The sequence below is a fragment of the Passer montanus genome, unplaced genomic scaffold, assembly GCF_014805655.1.
Source record: "Passer montanus isolate IOZ18808 unplaced genomic scaffold, ASM1480565v1 scaffold10, whole genome shotgun sequence".
NCBI lineage: Eukaryota > Metazoa > Chordata > Aves > Passeriformes > Passeridae > Passer > Passer montanus.
The window spans coordinates 30,218,782-30,238,570 of record NW_024356505.1 but is presented as its reverse complement, the minus strand read 5'-3'; the positions used below and the strand labels follow the sequence as shown (position 1 = coordinate 30,238,570).

The 19,789-nt window shown below is 41.2% G+C and overlaps 1 protein-coding gene across 4 annotated transcripts in view; it reads left to right on the top strand.

Annotated features, from left to right (window-relative positions):
- Positions 1 to 553: 553 nt before the first annotated feature.
- EPC1 (enhancer of polycomb homolog 1) overlaps positions 554 to 19,789 on the top strand; it is a 63,940-nt gene continuing 44,704 nt past the window's right edge. For all 4 annotated transcript variants that reach the window (XM_039709179.1, XM_039709162.1, XM_039709168.1 and 1 more), the window contains exon 1: positions 554 to 689. The gene's annotated coding sequence lies outside the window, so the exon portion shown is untranslated. The remainder of the gene's footprint in view (positions 690 to 19,789) is intronic.

Genomic DNA, 19,789 nt, shown 5'->3' with positions numbered 1-19,789 from the left:
TTGCTACTGTACGGTCTGGTGGTAGCGAAAAGAGTTTACAATGCCATTTGTGATGGCTCTTGATGGATTACTTTGGTCTAAAGTAAGGGGGAAAACTGCCCTTGGTATGGTGAAGGTGGAGATGGACATAAGAGGGTTTATATTAAGTTATGTCTCTTACTAAACAGTGACCTTTTTATTTACAAATTCCAGCTCTTGTGATAATTAGCTTAAAGCATTAGTTATATAAAGGTTCTTATTTCCCGACACTTCACTTAGATGTCTTGGTGTTGGGTTGTTTGTTCTTTTTTTTTTTTTGGGTGGGGGGGGGGGGGGGGGGGGGGGGGAGGGACGGAGGGAAAACGGCGAAGTCTTGGAATTATTTTGTCCAACTGTCTTTCTTTATGAATTCTCAAGAGGCAGCTGCTCTCTCCGAGGGGAGGATGAGGCGTGGGGTTGCGCGGGGCGAGCCGTAGTTTTGCAGTGTCACCGAAAACCAGCGCTAGACTTTGGTCCTGTGTGCTCCAGAGGCGGGTGTAAAATGGCACACTGCATTTTTCCAGGCGGCGAAAAGTCTCACTTTCTGCATTTGCGAAATATTTTAAGGATGTTCGGGAAGCCCTTTGCAGCATGGAGGTGGCTGGTTGTAGGAGAGCGAGTATGCAGTCCATATTGTTACAGCCCTTTTGCAAGGGCTGCCTTCTTCGAAGGTAAGTTTGTGGTTTTAACCAAAAATATTCGTTTCTGCGGGTTTTTGGCGTGTGTTAGTGCTGTGGAGGATTTTCGTTGTGTTGATGAACAAAACGTAGTCTTGTATTTTTCATAGCTTTGATCTCATGTGAATCCCACCCAACGGTGTCTCCTTAATAGCCACAATTACTGAAGTCAGTTTTGTTTCCTCTTTAAAATTTTATACACGCGAAGATTAAAAACAATTTAACTTCAGTTTAGGAGCATAAGAACTCAAATATTTTCCAGATGGACTTGGGTTTTTTATTTTTTTGGTTCTGGCTTTTTGTTGGGGCGGGGGGGCAGGGGGGAATTCTTTACCGAGTAATAAACGGATCCAGGAGCAAATATGTGACTGTCTATATAAATATAATGCAGTTCTCGTGTATGAAGAAGGATATTATGTTGCTACTGTACGGTCTGGTGGTAGCGAAAAGAGTTTACAATGCCATTTGTGATGGCTCTTGATGGATTACTTTGGTCTAAAGTAAGGGGGAAAACTGCCCTTGGTATGGTGAAGGTGGAGATGGACATAAGAGGGTTTATATTAAGTTATGTCTCTTACTAAACAGTGACCTTTTTATTTACAAATTCCAGCTCTTGTGATAATTAGCTTAAAGCATTAGTTATATAAAGGTTCTTATTTCCCGACACTTCACTTAGATGTCTTGGTGTTGGGTTGTTTGTTCTTTTTTTTTTTTTTTTTTGGGGGGGGGGGGGGGGGGGGGGGGGTGGGAGGAGGGAGGAGGTTGAGTGTTTTGTTTGGTCTTTTTCTTCCAAGAAGGTACATTTGGGAGACATTTTGTAAATTTTGGCATTTTTCTAGGTTCTTTCTTTTTTTTTTCCTTCTTTTTTTTTCTTTTTTTTTTTGGTTTTTTTTTTTTTTTTTTCTTTTTTTTTTTTTTTTTTTTTTTTTTTTTCACCCGGTGGGAGATCTTTTTTGTTTTGCATTGCTCTGTGCTGGTGGCGCTGTGGGGCTCCGAAACAATTCGTGTCCCTGGCTCTAAAGGGGGAGGGGGCCGGAGGGAGAAAGGTGGGGCACGGGTTGATCTATTGTATCTTTTCTTTTTCTCTGTATCAAAAGTAACCGCAAATTAGTTAGAATGACGATGAAATTGTATCTCTAGAAAATTGCAGTGTCGCATGAACTATGGCCCGGCAGAGGCATGACCTCACCCTTTCGCTGGTTTGTGTAATGAAGCAGATCCTTTTTTTTTTTTCCCCCAATCCTGTACCTAGGGTCCAGTTTTCCTCAGTGATGAGATTTTCGGTCCCACCCCCAAAATCATTTTACAGTGGCTGCAGATGAAAGATTTTTAAATTATTTTTTGCAGCCAATATGGAAGGCTTTGGCACACACTTATTGTGCAACTAGTCCATTGTTTGCTTGTTGTGAAGTTAAAGGTTCCATCCACGGCTGCTGAGCAAACCCCAAGGTCCCCCTCGCTGTCATATGCAAATCTCCTTTGCATATGCAAATCTCCTGATGAAGTCTATAGGAGTTTGGGTTGTGTATAAAGGTGGGTTGAAAAGAAGAGAAAAACCTTATGTAGTCCTTCAGATTGTAAGAAGATTCACCTGAGGTGGGTGGGTTATTTCTTTCCTGTTGCTAAGTGGAGCATGCATTTTACATGTCCTTATACATAGATACATGTTAATGTGTGTTGTTCTCTTTTGTTACAACCTACAGATCACCTCGATTCTAAGTGCAAAAGGATTAGAAGGCTTTCTGCTAACATCCATATTAGGTGTAAGAAAACAGAAGTGATTAATGTTCTAAGACGGGTGGGAAGACATAGTCAAGCCCGTGATCAGAGCATATATTGGAAACTCAACAGGTTCAGGAACAAATTTGACATTAAATTTAACACATTTTTAAGGAATCTATATGCCTGTTATTTTGGAGTGATAGAAGCTGATAATTTTAGGGGCCTTTGCATCTATTTTACATTTCAATGTCTTCAGTATTTTCAAAGAATAAATTTGACAAATACTAGGCAGTTTGAAACAGTCTCTGAACTTCTTGTGAATGTTTAAATCTTCAATAATGCATTTAGATATTGGTTCAGAGAGTTTGCTCATTAAGTTAATTAGTTTTATGGAAACTGATATACAACTTCAATAGATCTCTGTAATGGTCTCTTATTCGTTATTCTTTTTTAAAATAAGGTAAATTTTGCTTCTGTCTCAGTTAAAATACCTCTTGCAACCTCCTACCAGTACCAAATGTATACCCAAGAGAGCAGCCAGCTTTTACCATCTCTGTTCTGTCAGACAAGATCTGCTCTTATGGATTCTTGGCTAGAGCAGAGACCTGGTGGCCTACGACAGTGCATTATGACCATTACTTCCTTGGTGTCCTGGTACAACTCTTAGACTTGAGGACAAATATTAAGATATAAACCCTCTTAGAAAGTGTGGATTTTGGCCACCCTCCATTTCCATTTCTGAGACCTGATCACTAGGACATAAGGTTGGCATTTTGGGCACAGTGTATGCCAACAGAAGTAGTGCCAGTTGTTGAATTTATTACAATAATTATCAATCTTAGAGGATCACTGGGTTGTTTAATTCTGATGCAGCTTTTCTTCTTTGACATCATTTAGACCAATGCTCAGTGTGCTCATCCATGGACAACAGTACTGAGCAAATGATAAACTGGGGTGCTTACTGAAGGTATTTTCATCCTCTTATCATCCTGCACCACGAAAGTGGTGATTTCTTGTGGCTGCACCCTGTGCATGCAGGCCATGAACAGATTGTTGTGATCTTGTGGCTCACAGTCACTCTGAGCTCAGTGAAGTCAGCAAGAACATGAAATATGAATGGAAACTTGCTTAACACGTTCTCCCCTCTCTCCCATTCAGCTGAGGCTACTCTTTAACTTTGGTTGTGGTTTTGCAACTTTGAAGCTGCATCTGATGAAAGTGTCTGGTTTTACTCCCATCAAATCGTAAGGTGAGAAGAGTGAAGTGCTGATCTTCTGCAATTCAGTGGTTCTCACACTTATCTCCTCCTTCCTTTTTGAGACATTGTGTTGCCAGTAAGGAGTAAGAAGTGTTTAAGATTCTGTATCCTCTCAAAACTATCAACTAATTTACCTTCTGCATCTTCAGCAGGAATACCTGGAAGAGTAATTTCTGTGGGATAGCTCAGTCTTTATTGTGCTTTCCCCACCTGCTCCTTCTGAAATACCAGTATGTGGAATTCCAGGACCTAAAGCATAAGAACTCTTTTTTTTTTTCTTTTTTTTTTTTTTTGGTGGGTTTCTTAATCTTCTCCCTTACATATACCTCCATTTCTAAGGTGCCAAAATTAATGTATTTTTCTCCTAATACAGTTTCCCTTTCTTCCACCTAGAAAGTTTATATAGAGTCCAGACACCTTTGAAAGATATTTGGTTCTCCTGGCTTAAAACTATTTGAAATATGGGATCATACTATAAACTAATATTTTTCAAGAGCTTAAATCAACCTGACTGACCAAAACATTGTTTGAGCCCCGGTGAGATTCCTCTTACTAATGTTACTAGTATTATGTACTCAAGTAAGGGTCATGGTAAAAATGGCTGTCTAAAATTGTCAATAGTAGTTAGTACAAGATTTGTAGATCCCAGGCAGATGCAATCAGCTGCCAAAGTTAACCAAAATACCACGCAAACAGTTCCTCTCAGAAGTGGGTTGGTGGTGTAGAAGAAGGTTATTTGGGGCTCAGCTCAAACAAAAGCCATACCCCCTAGTTCATTGAGTCATATGCTGTACTCACCAGTTTCCTGTGCTGATAACATACCTTGGTGCCTTGGACTCCTGTCTCTTATCTTTTGAGGGCTCTGAAGTATTCATTGTGTCCTTGGTCCAACAAGGTTTCAAAGGCAAGGGGGCTATCTCTACACAGGACACCTGGTGACATAATCTTGTTTTTCACCTTTCTTATTTCATAACTTTGCTAGCTGTACTTCTCCACATCATACTTGTCAGCATCAACTTGTAGCAATAAATAATTAGTTTAAAACTTGCTTCAAGGATCACCTGTTTCCCAGTGGTGAACAAAGGACAATATATTACATGCCTGCTTCAGACTCATCTTCTACAAAGTTAGGTCTCTCCACATCTCTTCCAGACTGATATTTGCATGACCTTTCACAGTTATGAAATTATCTGCTCTAAATCCTATATGCCAGAGGAACTGCTGTAGCTAGCACATCCTTCCACCTTTTAGCATTCTTCATATTTTTCCTCTCTTAGCAAATAGACAAGAAGTTAATTCATGTTGCAATGAAGAGACAGTCCTAGATTTTAAATTCTTGAGTCAATATACAGGGTGGGGGAATGTCAGTGCTTTGAAACAGAACTCCTGTGTTGCTGCTGTGAGCAACAAAATATGCCTTGGACAGATGTGATCACGCAACAGTGGCTTCAGGCCCTGTGGGCTTCTTTAAACCCTTTACTAAGTCACATTTCCAGTTTATTGTGTTACCACTGGACTATCCAGGAGCAAGACAATACTATAAACTTCCTTAATAGGAAGGTTTCTTCATCAATTCTCTACAAATAGTAGCTAGTGCCTGAAATTCGTGGTCAGAAGGTATTGCAGTGCTTAAAGTAAGTACATTTGCTAAAAATTATTCTCTCTGCTTATCTCCCAATATAAATGACAGAGAGATGGGAACTGCCAAGTAACATGTGAGTCCTGGTCTCCACTACTTGGGCAGTGAGTTGGGATGCTGTTGTGGAGCTCCTGGATGGTAAATGGAAAGTTGCTCAGAGCCAACCAACACCATACAACAGAAAACAGTAGCTACAGATACAATGTCTATTGCTCTGAGCACCAGTAAAAATAGCAAGAGCTCTAAATGTAGTCCACGGGAATTCCAGCTTGGAGCAAACGACTGAAAATGGGGGATGCTAACTCGCCACCTTATGTTGTTGAGCAGAACCTGGATCACTATTGCTAGGGAATGGGAAAAGGACGAGTTAGATTTTACAATGCATTGAACACTGGCATTTCAGAGGAAGAGGGAAAACGTGGGGTTCGATCTCATCCCCGCTCCCATGACCGCCTCATGGATTTTATTCAATGTTTAAATGTGAAATGTAGGAATTCCAGGGAACAGTGAGCAGATGTGTTCTTCCCAGAGAAGTCGTCCTTTTGTCAGGTTCCATTTTGGTTTTTCCTTTGGTTAGAGATCTGGGAAATGGGCGTGTAAGGTGATGTTAACTCGCAAGTCCCTGGATTTACTGTAAGGTGGCTTCTGAGTGAATCAGAATACTTGTATTGTATACATTCATGTAGAACTTCTTTCTTTCACTTGCCTTTAGAGGAATATTTTTAAATCTGTAATCCTCAGTGGCAAGAAAGTGATCAAGGAAATCACAGCTTTAAAAATGACAAAAGGACTCCAAGAACAGCAAAACCAACAAGCAAACAAACACAACCAAATTTTGGATGTCTGCTGTGATAAGAACTGTATCTTAAATTTAACTGAGTATCTTCATCAGGTCTCCATCTGCCTCCTGTGACTAGCTTAGATATGAATGCCCTTGCTTAATCAGAGATATCCCATGCCTGTGAGTTTGCTAATACTGACATGTGCATGACTTAGGTAATGAAAAGTTAGCTCTTAATCCTCTCTTTCCTTCAGAGCCTTGAAAAAATGACTAAATGGAGGCAAGACCTTTGGCCTCACAGGGGTGTGCATCTGGAATATTCATTAATACAAATAAGAGTGAGCTTTCCATGTCTGCCCAAACAGTTAAAAATCAGGTGACTCAGATCCGGGGATTTCAAGGCATCCCTTTCTATTTACTAAAGAATCTTGGTGCTGCCATCATAACCTGATCACTGAAAAGATAACTTCTTGAAAGGATCCTTTCACCTGACAGTTTTTCATCTGTAACGCATGGGGTAGATAGGGCACGTGTTCTGACTGGATTTATTGAAAAGAGTTTTCTTTCTCAAGAAAATTTAAAATTTAATTTAAAAGGTTATAATTCAGAGCAGCTGTGTTATTTCTGATGTTCTTAAAGATATCCACACAAGGCAGAACATCTTGATGTCTTTAGCCAAAGTGATTGTGTATTCACAATTCAAGAAAAGTGCTACAATCAGCATCTTTTAAGGAGAAACTATGCCAGAGAACAGAGGGGAAAAAAACATACATCTGATAACTCTGCATAGACACTTTCTGTTTAGCCCATATCCATCTATAAGCACATAATGAATGAAGATTCCATAAGAAATTATTCTGATTTCTTTTGTCATCTCGGAATCAATTTCCAAGTTAAAAATTGGGTGTTATGGGAATCTATGGGATTTGGGTCTAGTCAAGCAGACCTCTAGATGAGCTACTTTAATGTGAAAAACTGTTTTTCCTCCCATCTTTCATATTCTCCCTTGTTATTTTTTAAATGAGGTTGTCTTTCTATGCAAACACCCTTCTTGAGTTGCTGATAAGTGAACAGCTGAGCAGACTTGGCACGTGTGACCGGGGGCAGGCTGGTGCACGTTAACCCCAGTGTCAATGACAGGGGTCTGTCACGCTCTCTTGGTCAGAGGAGCAGAATCTCACAACAGCCACAAAACTGACACACTGCACAATAAGAGAACAGGAATTGGGTGTCTTTGTTGGAGATGGACAAGGGGCTTCAAGTCTTACCTGCTTGTAACCTGAATGACTTGAGAAAACCACCTTCCATTTGGCTCTGCTTCTCAGGTTGCCCTAACAGCAGATTTGGGGATTTCACAGGGGAGTTGAGAAGAGAAGAAGATGCCGGGGATATCACAGCGTTTCTGGTTTCCATTATCCCACCTACATTGTGACAGAGAAAATAATATAATGTGATTTCTCTATTTTTCTTCTCATGGCAACTTCATGTTTGCATCTAGACCAAAACACTTCCCTCTCAACATCTGTCCATCTCCCACAAGTTGTTTGCATTCTCTAAATATTGAAAAACCTCAGAAATTACATTTTCTTCAGGTTAACCCTATCAGAGTTTTACATTTTTAAGCATCTGCTATCATTTAAAGTTATATAAATAAGTATATCTCAAAACAGTCTAATCTGATCAGTTTTATATTCAGAACTAGCCTCCTCTGCTGGATATTTACAGTCAAGCTTAATTCATTAGGCCTTTTTCCTGACTAATGCAGCATTATTAATTTATGCTTTCTTAACTTTATATATAAACATTGGGTTATAAATATGATCATGATTATTTGTATCCCAGAAGACAAGCAATATTTCTATAACATTCACTCATGCTTAATTTAGTATAAATCAAACTACAGTGTGTAGTAAAAAATTCACTTCTAAAATGGAAAGAATATTTGTGTTCTTGCAAGCTAATAACAAGCTTTGGAATTCCAAAAGCTGAGTTATTTGTATTTTTTCATTTCTTTGGAGAAATGTATTTATGCTAATTAAAGATGGTATAGCCTGTATAAGGTACTTAATAACACATCTGTATTTCTTTGATGTGGAACTTAGAGTTCACTCACCCTGTAGGTATGCAGGTACATTGCACTAAAATTAAAATAATTTAAAAAATTCTAAACATATATGTTAGGAAATGCCTCTTCATTCTAAGATGCAAATGTACTTTCCTGCACCAAAAGACTTCTGAAGCCAAGCTAATTCCTGTCTAGGTGTAAGTCACTGTTTTCTTCAGTTGTGTGAGAGAAGCAGATAACCTACTTTCATTCTGATTCAGGAACTGAAAATTAAAGCATTTCTCTTTGTTATAGTTATATAAAGTTATATAGTTATATATAAAGTTCTATAGTAATACATCAACTTAACTCCACATTATTTAACATCAGCAATGTAATTCTGAAGTTTGAAAGTACTTGATCATACTAACCAGAAGCCCTGAAGCACTTGAAATATTTTTCATAAACTGACTTTCAAGACAGCATTTCTATCTTGGAAATGTAAGGTAAAAATGTAAAAAGTTAAAGCATGTAATAGTAACACATTCGGGTCTTACTATTGAACTGAATTTGCTATTTTATTTGCATTTACATAGAGCCAGGCAACTACCAGGGTAGAAGTAAAGTTTCTGAAGTCATGCAAAGGCACAGAGCCTGTCCCAAATTTACTCCTTTATCCCATGCTGGGGTGTGAGCACTGGCAGTTGAGCTTTATGTAGTGGTGCCATGTGTATGTTTGTGGTGGGTTTTTTTGTTTGTTTGTTTTTAGCTCAATAGTCAGTTAAAGGATTTGGGACAGTGTGCAGACCTGTGTACAGCTATAATTTCTCTGCTTCTTTTTCCTTTTTTAGCCTTCCACCTTATACTCTGCAGAATATCAAAGTTAGACATCCTTAGCTCTCTGATTGATGAACTAGCAATTGTGTTGGCAGGAGGCAGGGCTTTTATACTTGGTTGGTTGTTGTTTGTTTTGGGTTGTTTTAATTTGGTTGTGGTTTTGCTTGCTTTTTTGTTTGTTTGCTTGGGTTTTTTGCTGTTTGTGTTAGGGATTTTTGCAAGAAAAGCATAAGGGCTTTGCCCTTCTGCTCTGGCTCTTCTACTTGAAATAATACAGGATCATGTGATTAAATTTGCTTGACTCAGAGATTATTCATGTGTTATAATCTGATGTTTGCAGAAGCCTAAATCAGAGGTGGTAACCAGCCCACCCTGGTTACTCAAATTGTGTTTACGTGATGAATTGCAATTTTAGTATTCTCACTGTTTTGTATGTCAGAATACAAAATGTTTTCAATTTAAAAGATTTTTTTAAAAACCCCAAAATCTCAGGGCATAAAATCAAACATTTTTGGATTTTGCTTTGTTCCCTTTTATCTTACTAATTAATCCTAAACAATTAATTTGTGAAATTACTTGCTAGTATAGATGACTAAATCAAGAATTCAAGGTGTGTCTAGCACAGTATTTTAGAGGGGATATGTGCTAAAAAATTACAACATGAAGGAGAAAATCATAAGTCACTTTTGACCTTTACAATTCCTAGGACACCTGTTCTGAATCCATTAAAACTTAAACAGCGAAAGATGTATTTCAAGACTTAAGAGTCTCAGCATAATTTGTGTCTTTTTACCACCACAGTATCTAAGAGAATAACTGCTTCCACTATGACGTGTTTTCCCTAGACATATAAAAACTTAAGTCTACAAAACAAGTTATATAAAGGAAGCTGATTCTCTTCTGACAGCACTAAAAACACTCTATCAAATCATTTGTGTTTTCAGATAGAGCCCATTTTACCATTTTCTTGCTTATCTGTCCAGGTGATGTTGGGACAATGATGAGTCTGTAAAATAATAATCCTAAATCATTAATTAGATCATTAATCCTTAGTCATTAATTCCTTTTGAAGTCTTAGTCCTCCTATGGACAACTGCCTCCACCACCTCTAAGAGTTTAGCTATCACTGGAAAACTAGAAATCTGGCAATAGCTTTTGCTGCTCCTCCCTTAGCTTTGTCTCTTCTCAGTAAGAGAATTGCTGGCCACTGGCTTCTCCTTCTCTTTTGGATATGGCTCCAAGGCATATCTGTTTGAGGACCAGCTTAGTTTTCATGAGGATGCTGGACTCCACTTTGGAGTATTTTTTTTTAAAGCATTAAAAAAAAACAGATCAACAAAACTGCTGTATAAATAAATGAAGAATTATTAGAAGCAAGGTGTAAGGCAGTCACAGAGTGAAAAAAAGAAAATGTAAATATTTTTGGATACAAAAGTCAGTGTATAGTTTAATGCAATACAAAATACAAACAAACCATAATTTAAAAAAATATATTTAAGAAAGCTTTTTGTTTTTAAGTTGGACAACTGCCTCTTAGAATTTTACATCCTTAAAATACAAAATGCTTGAGGCCAAAAAGGCAGCAAAAGTGACATGGTTTAACCTATATGCACGTCATGCGTAGTACCTTTGTGATGATTGCTGCTAGAATGGGAGGCAATATTAGACCCATGTGCCAAAGGCCACAATTCATGCCTAAATAAATGACTGGAAGTCCTTCTTGAACTCAGAGAGGTTTTAAGCCATAAAAGTAACTAAATACCACAATTTCTAAAACTTGTCAAACAGTACACAGGAATTGCAAACCAAAACAGAAGTTACCTTTTTGGGCTTCACAAACCTGAGTTAGATGAGAGCAAAAGAGACCCCTACCCCTGTCTGTAGGTGCATGGATCAAGTTCTATCTTTGCCCATAATTCTCAGTCTGAATTTAGTACTTTTGAATTTATTTTTAAATGGTTATATTTAGAGCTGCATAGCTGATACACAAAGTGCTTTCATTTTAGTTAAGCTTGTCCTTTTAATTGTGATCATAAAAGGATAAAGCCTTAAATAAATGCCCCAAATTATTTCAGCAGTTTAAAAAGCAATAGTGATAGCAATTCTAAATGTCTTTTCATTATATTTCAGTTACTTCACCTTACAGTTCAGTTTTTAAAATAGACACATAGCACTTAGGTTCAACAAATTAATTTATAGTTACTGAACTTTTACTGAGAGCTTGCAAAGAGTATTTTGGCCACTATACAAAACATACCAATTCTGCATGAGCTGCTGTCATAGTGCAGCACTGATGTCTACAGATGTAAAGTGTGCATTTTGGTAAAAGCTACAAAATGGAAAAAACCCTAATATATACCTGCATTTTCTTACTGAAAGGAAGATAAAATGGAAATATCAGTCTGGTTATGTTCCATAATTTTTCCTGTCACCATCTCTTACAGAACAGCCCTGATGTTACTTTGTTCTCAATTATCACACTTCCCATCTTACTAGCAAATTAATTTTGAGGGCTAATCATCTTTTGCTACAAAATATTTTAACACAATCTCTTTTATTGCCAAAACATTAAAAGCTGATGAGTCCAAGAGTTTCAGGCCAAAACTTTTTCTTAATGCACTGTCCTCTTTGTTTCCAAACATTATTGTCCATTCTGCTTGCTCTGCACTTCTCAAGCCTGTGGCAGGGTTAGAAATGCAAAGGTCAATTAAGGATAAGTTTGAACTTGATTATTCTTCCTTTATAGTTCAGGGTATTTTCAGTACTTTGGTTTTCATTATGTTCATTATGTATTGTTTTCCTTTCATCAGTATAAGTGGAGACTTATACTTAATGGCCTTTTTTTGCTTAGCTGCCAGATGTTTAATTTTCATTTAATTTTTAAAGTCAAAGCTAATCTATGACAGCATACTGCGATTTTTTTGTTCTTTTTTTTCAGCACCTTGTCTGCTAATTGGATACACTAAATTATTTAGTGTTTGTGGAAAAAGGTGTAGATGTTTTAAGGGCAATTTATTTTAGGATTATATTTCTAACTAGTGTGTGTTTTAAGCTTTAGAATTAGCAATATGCATGTTTAAAGATTTGATTCTGATGTAACTACTGAAATACAAATTAATACAATGATACTGCTTAGTTCATGCCACTCCTTAAATAAATAAAAAACAACAAAAAAGCCTCCCTTAAAAAAAAAACCAGTCTCATTCTCTCCAGCAGCTGTCTTCCACTGCATTACCTATTTGCAGTACAGGTAGAATTTAGCATCTCAGAGAAGTTATGAAGCCAAATAAGTTGCAGTTTAAGCAGCTTGGGAAACCTAGCAGGTTTTGTTTTCCCAAACAGTCATGAAAATAGTTGGCTTGAATCTTCTGTTAACAACTGCATTGAGTAATATTTCATCTAGAGTTTAGTAGTGGCTTAAGGTTGAGGAGAGTGGTGGTATTATTATTTATTATTACTATTATTATTAAAGAGGTGGTGGAGTTTTAAAAATGGCTTTTGCTTCTATTGTAGAGAATTGCTAAGCAAAATAAGATTTTTTTTGCCGTATTTCTGAAAGTTCTGTTCCTCAAAAGTAGTACGTGATAAAGAACTAAGTTCTGTCCACCGATTCTCGTGTGACAGTAAAACCTACACTATTTTGCATTATAAGTGGAGGGACGCTTAAATTCAGTCAACAGAAAACTATCTCGCATTTTAAATGGAACTAAGCGTAACTTCGATAAGATGGCTTTTACTAGAGAGCTGGAATTACACATAACCCGGTGCGAGAACACAGCCGAGCACGCAGAGCTCCTCGGCTGCAGGCCGGGCCGGGGTCGGGCGCTCCTGCGGCCGCGCTCGGATGCCCTGGGGCGGCTTGCGCAGAGAGCAGCGAGACGGGGCTAACTCGGCATTTCCGATCCTCGCTTAGAGCCGAGCAGTGCATCACTTTAATCGACGCATTGAGATGTAAACGAGCTCCCCTAATCAGACACGCTCAAGTGGGCTCTACCCATTGCCTGGGGTGAGCTCGCTTGAGCGGGTCACTGATAATAACTTAAGTCCACGCAAGGCTTAAACCAGTTCACGTGTCTGCACTTTGCTGCCGGACTAAGTTTCTGAAAACCTCGGAAAAACGGGGTGGAAATGCCGTTGTGGAGGTGCCCGGTTCTTACGGCTCCTCACCGTTTTCGGGCAGGTGCCCGCGGTTCCCCTTTATTTCGCACGGACGCGAACCCGGTCCGGCGGCGCGGAGAGGGACAGCGCCCGGCGGGCGCTGCGGCCCGCGGCCGGGCCCTGAGGCGAGGGGCGCCCCGCGGTCGGACCCCCTCACTCGCGGGGCGCCGCTCCGGCCGCGGGCACCGCAGCCCTCCCGGGTCGGGGTGAATTCAGAGCCCGGCACCGCTGTCCCGCGGTCTGGCCCCCGAGAGGCCGGAAAGGTCGGGACCGGCACCTCCCCGCCCCTCTCGCCCAGGTTTCCCAGAGCTGTCATGGTCAGGCGCGGCTGCGGTGGAGGCTCCACTCGGGGTGAGGGGCTGGGGGCTGCCCCAACTTGCTCACCCGCAAGAGTGGAGCGCGGCTCCGCGGCACAGCTCCGCGGCCGGAGGGCGGAGCGGTGCCGCACACGCTGGTTAAAACTCCCTTTGCTCCCGACTGCGCCCCTGATCCCGGCGCCCCGATCCGGCTCCGGCGCCTCCGAGCCTTCCCGCGCTCCCGAGCCCGCTCGGGCCGCTCGCAGCGTCCCGCGCTCCCGAGCCCGCGCCGCCGTGCCCGCGCCGCGCGCGCTCCCCCCGGGCGGCGCCGTGCCCGCGCCCTGCGCGATGCAGTGTGGGAATGGCTGTGGCGCTGGGGTTGGCTGAAAGAGGCGGCCAGTCGAGGTTTAATGTCCGCCATGTTGGCCGTGGCGTATTGAGCGGAACCGGAGCGGCGGAGGAGCGGAGCCAGCGCCCAGCCCAGCCGCGCCAGCGGGCGCCGCCGGGCCCCGTGTCGGAGTGCGCCCCGCCCCGCCGGGGGAGCCCCGGTCCCTCCATGAGATCGCTCGGCGGGGTCCGGCTCTCAGCTCGGAGCGCGCTTGCTGTCGCCCCCCCCTTCCCAGCCGGAGCCGCCATCGCCGCCTAACATGAGCAAACTGTCGTTCCGGGCCCGGGCGCTGGACGCGTCCAAGCCGCTGCCCGTCTTCCGCTGCGAGGACCTGCCTGACTTGGCCGAATATGCCTCCATTAACCGGGCCGTGCCGCACCTCGGCCGGGTCCCACCATCCCCCCCGCACCCGGGCCCCCACCTTCGCCTCTGCGCAAGCACAAAATGGCCGCCATCTTCTCCCCACTCTCCCCGCCCGCCGGGAGGGGGGGACACCCGGGGCGCGAAAGAGCCGAGCCCGGCCGTCCCTCACCGCGCCCTCCCCCGGAGCTCCCCCTCAGCCCCTTCGCCCCCCGCTCGTGCCCCGCGGCCGCCGGCGGCCCCTCCGCGGGGCCCCGAAAGGCACAAAGGGGGTCACGTGACCCAGCGGGGCGGCCGCCATTTTGTGTCTCGGTCCTTGGGCCGGGCCTGGTGCGGCAGCCGCGCGGAGCAGACGGGGCCCGGCGGCGGCGCCGTGCGGGGGCGCGCGGCGGCGGGAGCGCGCGCGGGCCCGGCCGCCCTCAGGGGAGCGGGGCCCGGCGGGGCCCGTGCCTTTTCCTTTCGCCCTGCCGGAGAGAGGAAGTGGAAGGATTTATGTTTAGGGTTATCTAAGAACCCTGCAAGTGCCGTCAGGCAGGCGCGGTGTAAATAAAGTTGTGACGGCCCCCACGAAAGTCAGTTCTGAAGCACTATTCAGAGTAAGGAAATCCGTGTTAGAGGATAAAAGTCTATCACTTCCTCCTCAGTTTTGCTGTCTCAGTGGAGGATGAAACTTTAAACCGTTTTGAACTTCAGGGTCATTTAATCATTCACTCAGCACTTTCCAAGATAGGTAAAACAATCAGTAGCTGTTTTTGCTGAAGGTAAAACACTTGGTAACTGTTGTTGTTGAAGACTCTGCTCTGAAGTGCATTATTTGCAGTGTTGTAAATCTTTAATTATTTCCGTAGTATAATCAGTTCTCTCCATCTGTGCATTGGGCACAGCAAATAGGGAAGTAGTGCAGAAATACAGTTATGTAAGCAGGTTTTGAAATTTGGTGCTGAGAACAAAGGTGACACTAGCTCGGTTGGTTAGAGCAGCGTGCTGGAAGTGCCAAGGTTGTGGGATCCATCCCCTATGGATCCTGTTCACTTAAGAGTTGGACTCGATAATCCTTGTGGGTCCCTTCCAACTCAGAATATTCCGCGATTCTGTTATGAGTGTCAGTCCTGAATTTTTCTAGTTGTCAGACTTCCATTGTCCTTTGAAGGTGACAGGCTGTAAAGTTTCTAGTTCCTAGTTCTAGATGTAGCAAACTCGGAGTTAGATTTGTTTTAAAAGAGGTATCATCTTTAAATGGAGTTTCCTCTTTGTGGCACTATTGCTCTTAGTTAATGGACTCAGTGAATTTTTATGAAGTGTCTCCAGGCAGAAAGGTTTCTAGAGAGTAATGCACTTTGCATGTTGTTGTCCACAGAGTAACCACTCTCTGAGGCTTTTTTTCAACATAACTCCTCACCATTTTAACATCATATAGTATTTCCAAGTCTTCTGGAAGTCATAAGTTGCTTTACACAGCTGATGAAATATGTATTGTGAAGTGTAGCAGTTTTGTGGGATTTTTTCTTTATTTTGCTAATTAGTAGGTTGTATTTTATTGGGCTGTTATGGTAGTGTTTATTTTTGTGAAGATGCTTAAAACTTTGGCATGGTATTGATTGAGGAGTATTTAAGTTGCAGTGCTTAGGATGCCTGTGTTTCTTTTGGGCACAGTAGATATATTCTGAATTGATACCTGCAGATTCTGAATATGAGAGAAAGCACCTTTTATTTCCTCTTGTACCAGAATATTAAATTTTGTTGTTTGCTGTGACACTTGCTGAGTTTATCTCCCAGTTCAAGAGAGTGAGACTGCATGCATGCATTTATTTGTAGAAATGTCAGGTTGCTGTCTTTCTCTTTTACTGTTTACCTGGCAGTTACAAGTTTTCAGGCTAGAAAATTACATGGGCTGTCTGTATCATCTGCCTAAACCCAGACATGTATGTCCTACCTACGTAGTCATGGGCGAGGAAAAAATTTAAACATTAATTATAAGACTTGTTTTTGTGGTTAATGTGATGCTTTTGTTTCCTAAGATAGCTTTGAGGGTTAGCTCTAGGAGTAAGTAGACACTTCCCACAGCTGGAGTTTGCTCCTGCGTGTGTTTTGAATATGTGTGTACACACACAAACACCCCCCAAAAAATACATTTGCCATCAGTAAGCACAGGAGTCCTCCTGAATCTTCTTTTGGACCTTCATACATAAAATAGTTGCTATTAAACTCTTGTTACTTATTGTTTCTGCAGACTTGCTAAATGTCCTTCCTTCCCTCTTGTTGCCCTAAAAAGCTTTCTCTTCAGTTTATATTAGTGTTGACAACAGAGAGCCCAATTCTGTGACTGAAGTTGGGGCAAACCTCATAGGTTTAATACCATACTGTATTCTGTTTCCCAAACTTCAGGCCATGCAGGGTTTTGGAAAGTTTATAGTTTGTGTTATGTAGCTGAAGACTTGAATTGGAGGATTTTTTCCCCTCATGCTTACAGAAATGATAGATGTTTTATTACAGACAGATGGGAAAGTGTCCACAAGATTTTGGAGGAGAGGGTGTCTTCAACTAGTGTGAATTAGCATTTATAACTTTTTATAAATAGAATTCTAACATAGGTTTGAGTTTTGCATAAATGTAATTTTAAATGAACAGATATTTGGAGCTAAGAGTTCTCTCTCCTCTTGACTAAATAACTTTCCCTAGGGAAAAATGCAATCAAAGAGATTTAATATTCAGGCATCGAGTCACAAGATATTTAAATGACTAATTACTGTTTTGATGCACAAAAAAGAATCTTATTTTGCTTCCCTTTCATCTTATCTTTCTCCCATCATGTTCCTACAAAGAAGTAAATAGTGAAAATAGTGCATCTTCCTTATTACAACTGGAAACTTCAGTTCAGAAGTGATACTCTCTAAGAGTCTGCTGAAGGAAAACAACCTTGCTGAGTTTTTGGGAGTTGTAAAATATGCAGTGGATATAGTAACCCTTTTAAAGGAAGTGACAGCTAAGGGCCTTAAGTGGTGTTAATTCTGTTACAAGTCTGCCTTGCTTGGCCATGGCTTGGCTTCAGTCAGTGGTTTTGTTAGGAGGTAAAGGACTGGTAAAAAACTTCTTTGACATGCAGACCGTGGTAGTGGAGGTTACCAGCTCATCCTGGGTCCTGACAGTGGCTTAGCTGCCGGGTTTCTGAGGCAGACACGTTGTGGCTGTTGCCAGGTCTGTTGCTGCATCTAAGAAACTAAAATCATATACATCTAAAAAAAACAACCCTTCAGAAAGTAATGAATCTTCTTATGTAACACTAAACATCCCCTATATTATTTCAAAATGCTGGTTTTGAGCAAAACGGATCCTTAATGCTGTAATTCTGAGAACCAGACAGCAGACCACTGTTAATAACACAGTAAAGCAGATTTGGCTGTCAAGTCTGTTGATAACTGTGAATAAACAAGTAGGTGGAGTAGATTTGTTTATCATTTTAAAAGGACTGTAAAAAAGGTGTTGCTTTGTGTGTCCTGTGGTTTACTGTTTCTGACGAGGATGTTGCTTTTTTAACTAGAAATTCAGATTCTAGACTGAAAGGAGACAGCTGGGAAAGCAGAGCAGAGGTAACTTTAGTTAAGCAGGATAAAAAGTGAAAAAATATGACAGACTGAAGCATTTTGAACATGTTCAGTGACATTTCAGAAAGAAAGCATGCACAGCTCTACAGGCAGCCTAGATTTGATGGCCTCCAACCAAACCAAGAGAAACTACACGTGTTTTCCTTGCATTTTTTGAAAGGAAGGTAGAAAGAGCACACTCTACATCCCTAGCCTCTAGATTATCTTAAAAATAGAAGTTTGGGGGCTGGGGGGGATGGGGTGTTGAGACTTTGTGGGTAATTTATGAAATATATCCTTGTGGAAAATGACTATAATTGGGTTTTCAGTTTTTTCAAGGGAGTTTTAATAAGGGGCGAAGCCATGTGTTTGAAGGACATCATGTCAGCATTATAAGGCATTTTAAAATATTGGGAAGTTAATTTCTAAGTTGAAGCAGTGCCCTAGCAAAGATTTGCATGAGCAGAGATACTTTTAATTAAGTCCCTTCCTTACATCTGAGAAATTAATTACCTAATAATTTGTCTGTGTTGGTGACATTTTCAGAGTTAATAACAGCCTTAGGGCTGTGGGAATTATCATGGGTTTGTGGAAGGAGGTTGTTTGACTTTTTCCTTGAGTGAGTTTGTTGTCCTCATGTAAATTCTGATAGTACTATGGTTTGCTAACGTTTGGATATTAATTTTGATTTTTGTCTTCTGTGTGTTCAAGTTTTTGTAGGTTAAATGCACTTTCTCCCTCAAGTAAAGTTTTTAAAATGCCAGTGTCTGTGGCATTTGGTGTAGAGGCAGGAGAGTGCTGTTGCTTTGTTGAATTATTCCTAACTCACTCTTCTGACTGGCATCCTGGTCTGGTGATGAGTCCTTGTCCTCACCTTAGCTCTGGAGTAGCTGCTTGCTTGTCCTGCAAGATTTCTGACAGTGATGCACTACATGGAGTTGTTCTCTTGTGGATCACAGTTTAAATTTAAAGCTTGATTTCTAATTTTAGTTAGTGTTGCTAGTTACAGATAGAAGAATTAAGCACCCAGAGTCCCAAATTATAATCAGTACAGCTGTTCATTCAGTTCTTAGTGTTTTCCTTTGTATTTGTGTCATGGTGTAACTGACAGCTTGCACAGCAGGTGGAATTCAGTCTGTATGTGGAATTCTCATTTCTGGGTACTGTCATACTCTGTTACCTGGTGTTTCAGCAAAGCGTTGAAATAGTTTCAACTGTGCTTTTGATCTCTTTAAATCCACAGTTGTATTATCTTTCCTGCCCTGGTTTTGGGGATGCTTAAGAAAATCTTATTTTTTAAAATTTCTTCACTAGATGTAATTTTCCCCCTTCTTACCCCTGCAGCATGACCTGTCAGTATTTGCTAAATGCTATAGAAGGCCCAGTGAAGATAAGCTAATGTGCATTCAAATGCTTCAGAAAACTTCAAACATGCTCTCTAATAGGATGTATCTTAATTTAACAAAGCACTACATGGTAAATTTTCATTTACCCAGTTTGGATAGGCTCAAGGATCACGTCCTTTCCATGGAACTGCCTTGGGCTCTGCTAGCACAGATTTCTGCCAACTGTATCTGCACAGAAAACTTTCTCCTCCCAAATCCATACTGCAGGCATTGGGAAGCTACCATATCCAGGGTCTCTGGCTGCTGAAACAGCTGTTTATAGCTTATCAAGGGAAAAAGTTGGTAAGGAATGTACAAAAAGGCACACATGTGTTACATCTAAACCCTGATGAATTCAAAATATGTGAAGTAAGCATGTAGCTGAGGTGTAGTGAGTCAGTGTATGAACAGTGTTAACTTATATATGGAAATTTCACTAAAGCTACTCCAGTCTTTTTTGTTTATTACATTCTTGCCAGCTTAAGAAGCTGCATTCTGTGAGTGCATCCATGGAAGTGTGTATAATTGTGTGTGTGGTGCCTTAAGTGTTCTTAAAATAACCACAGCCTTACTGACACAGGATTTGTGGATATTGAGTATTTTAGAATCCTGTTGGGGCATCAGAATTATGTGAATGTGAAATCC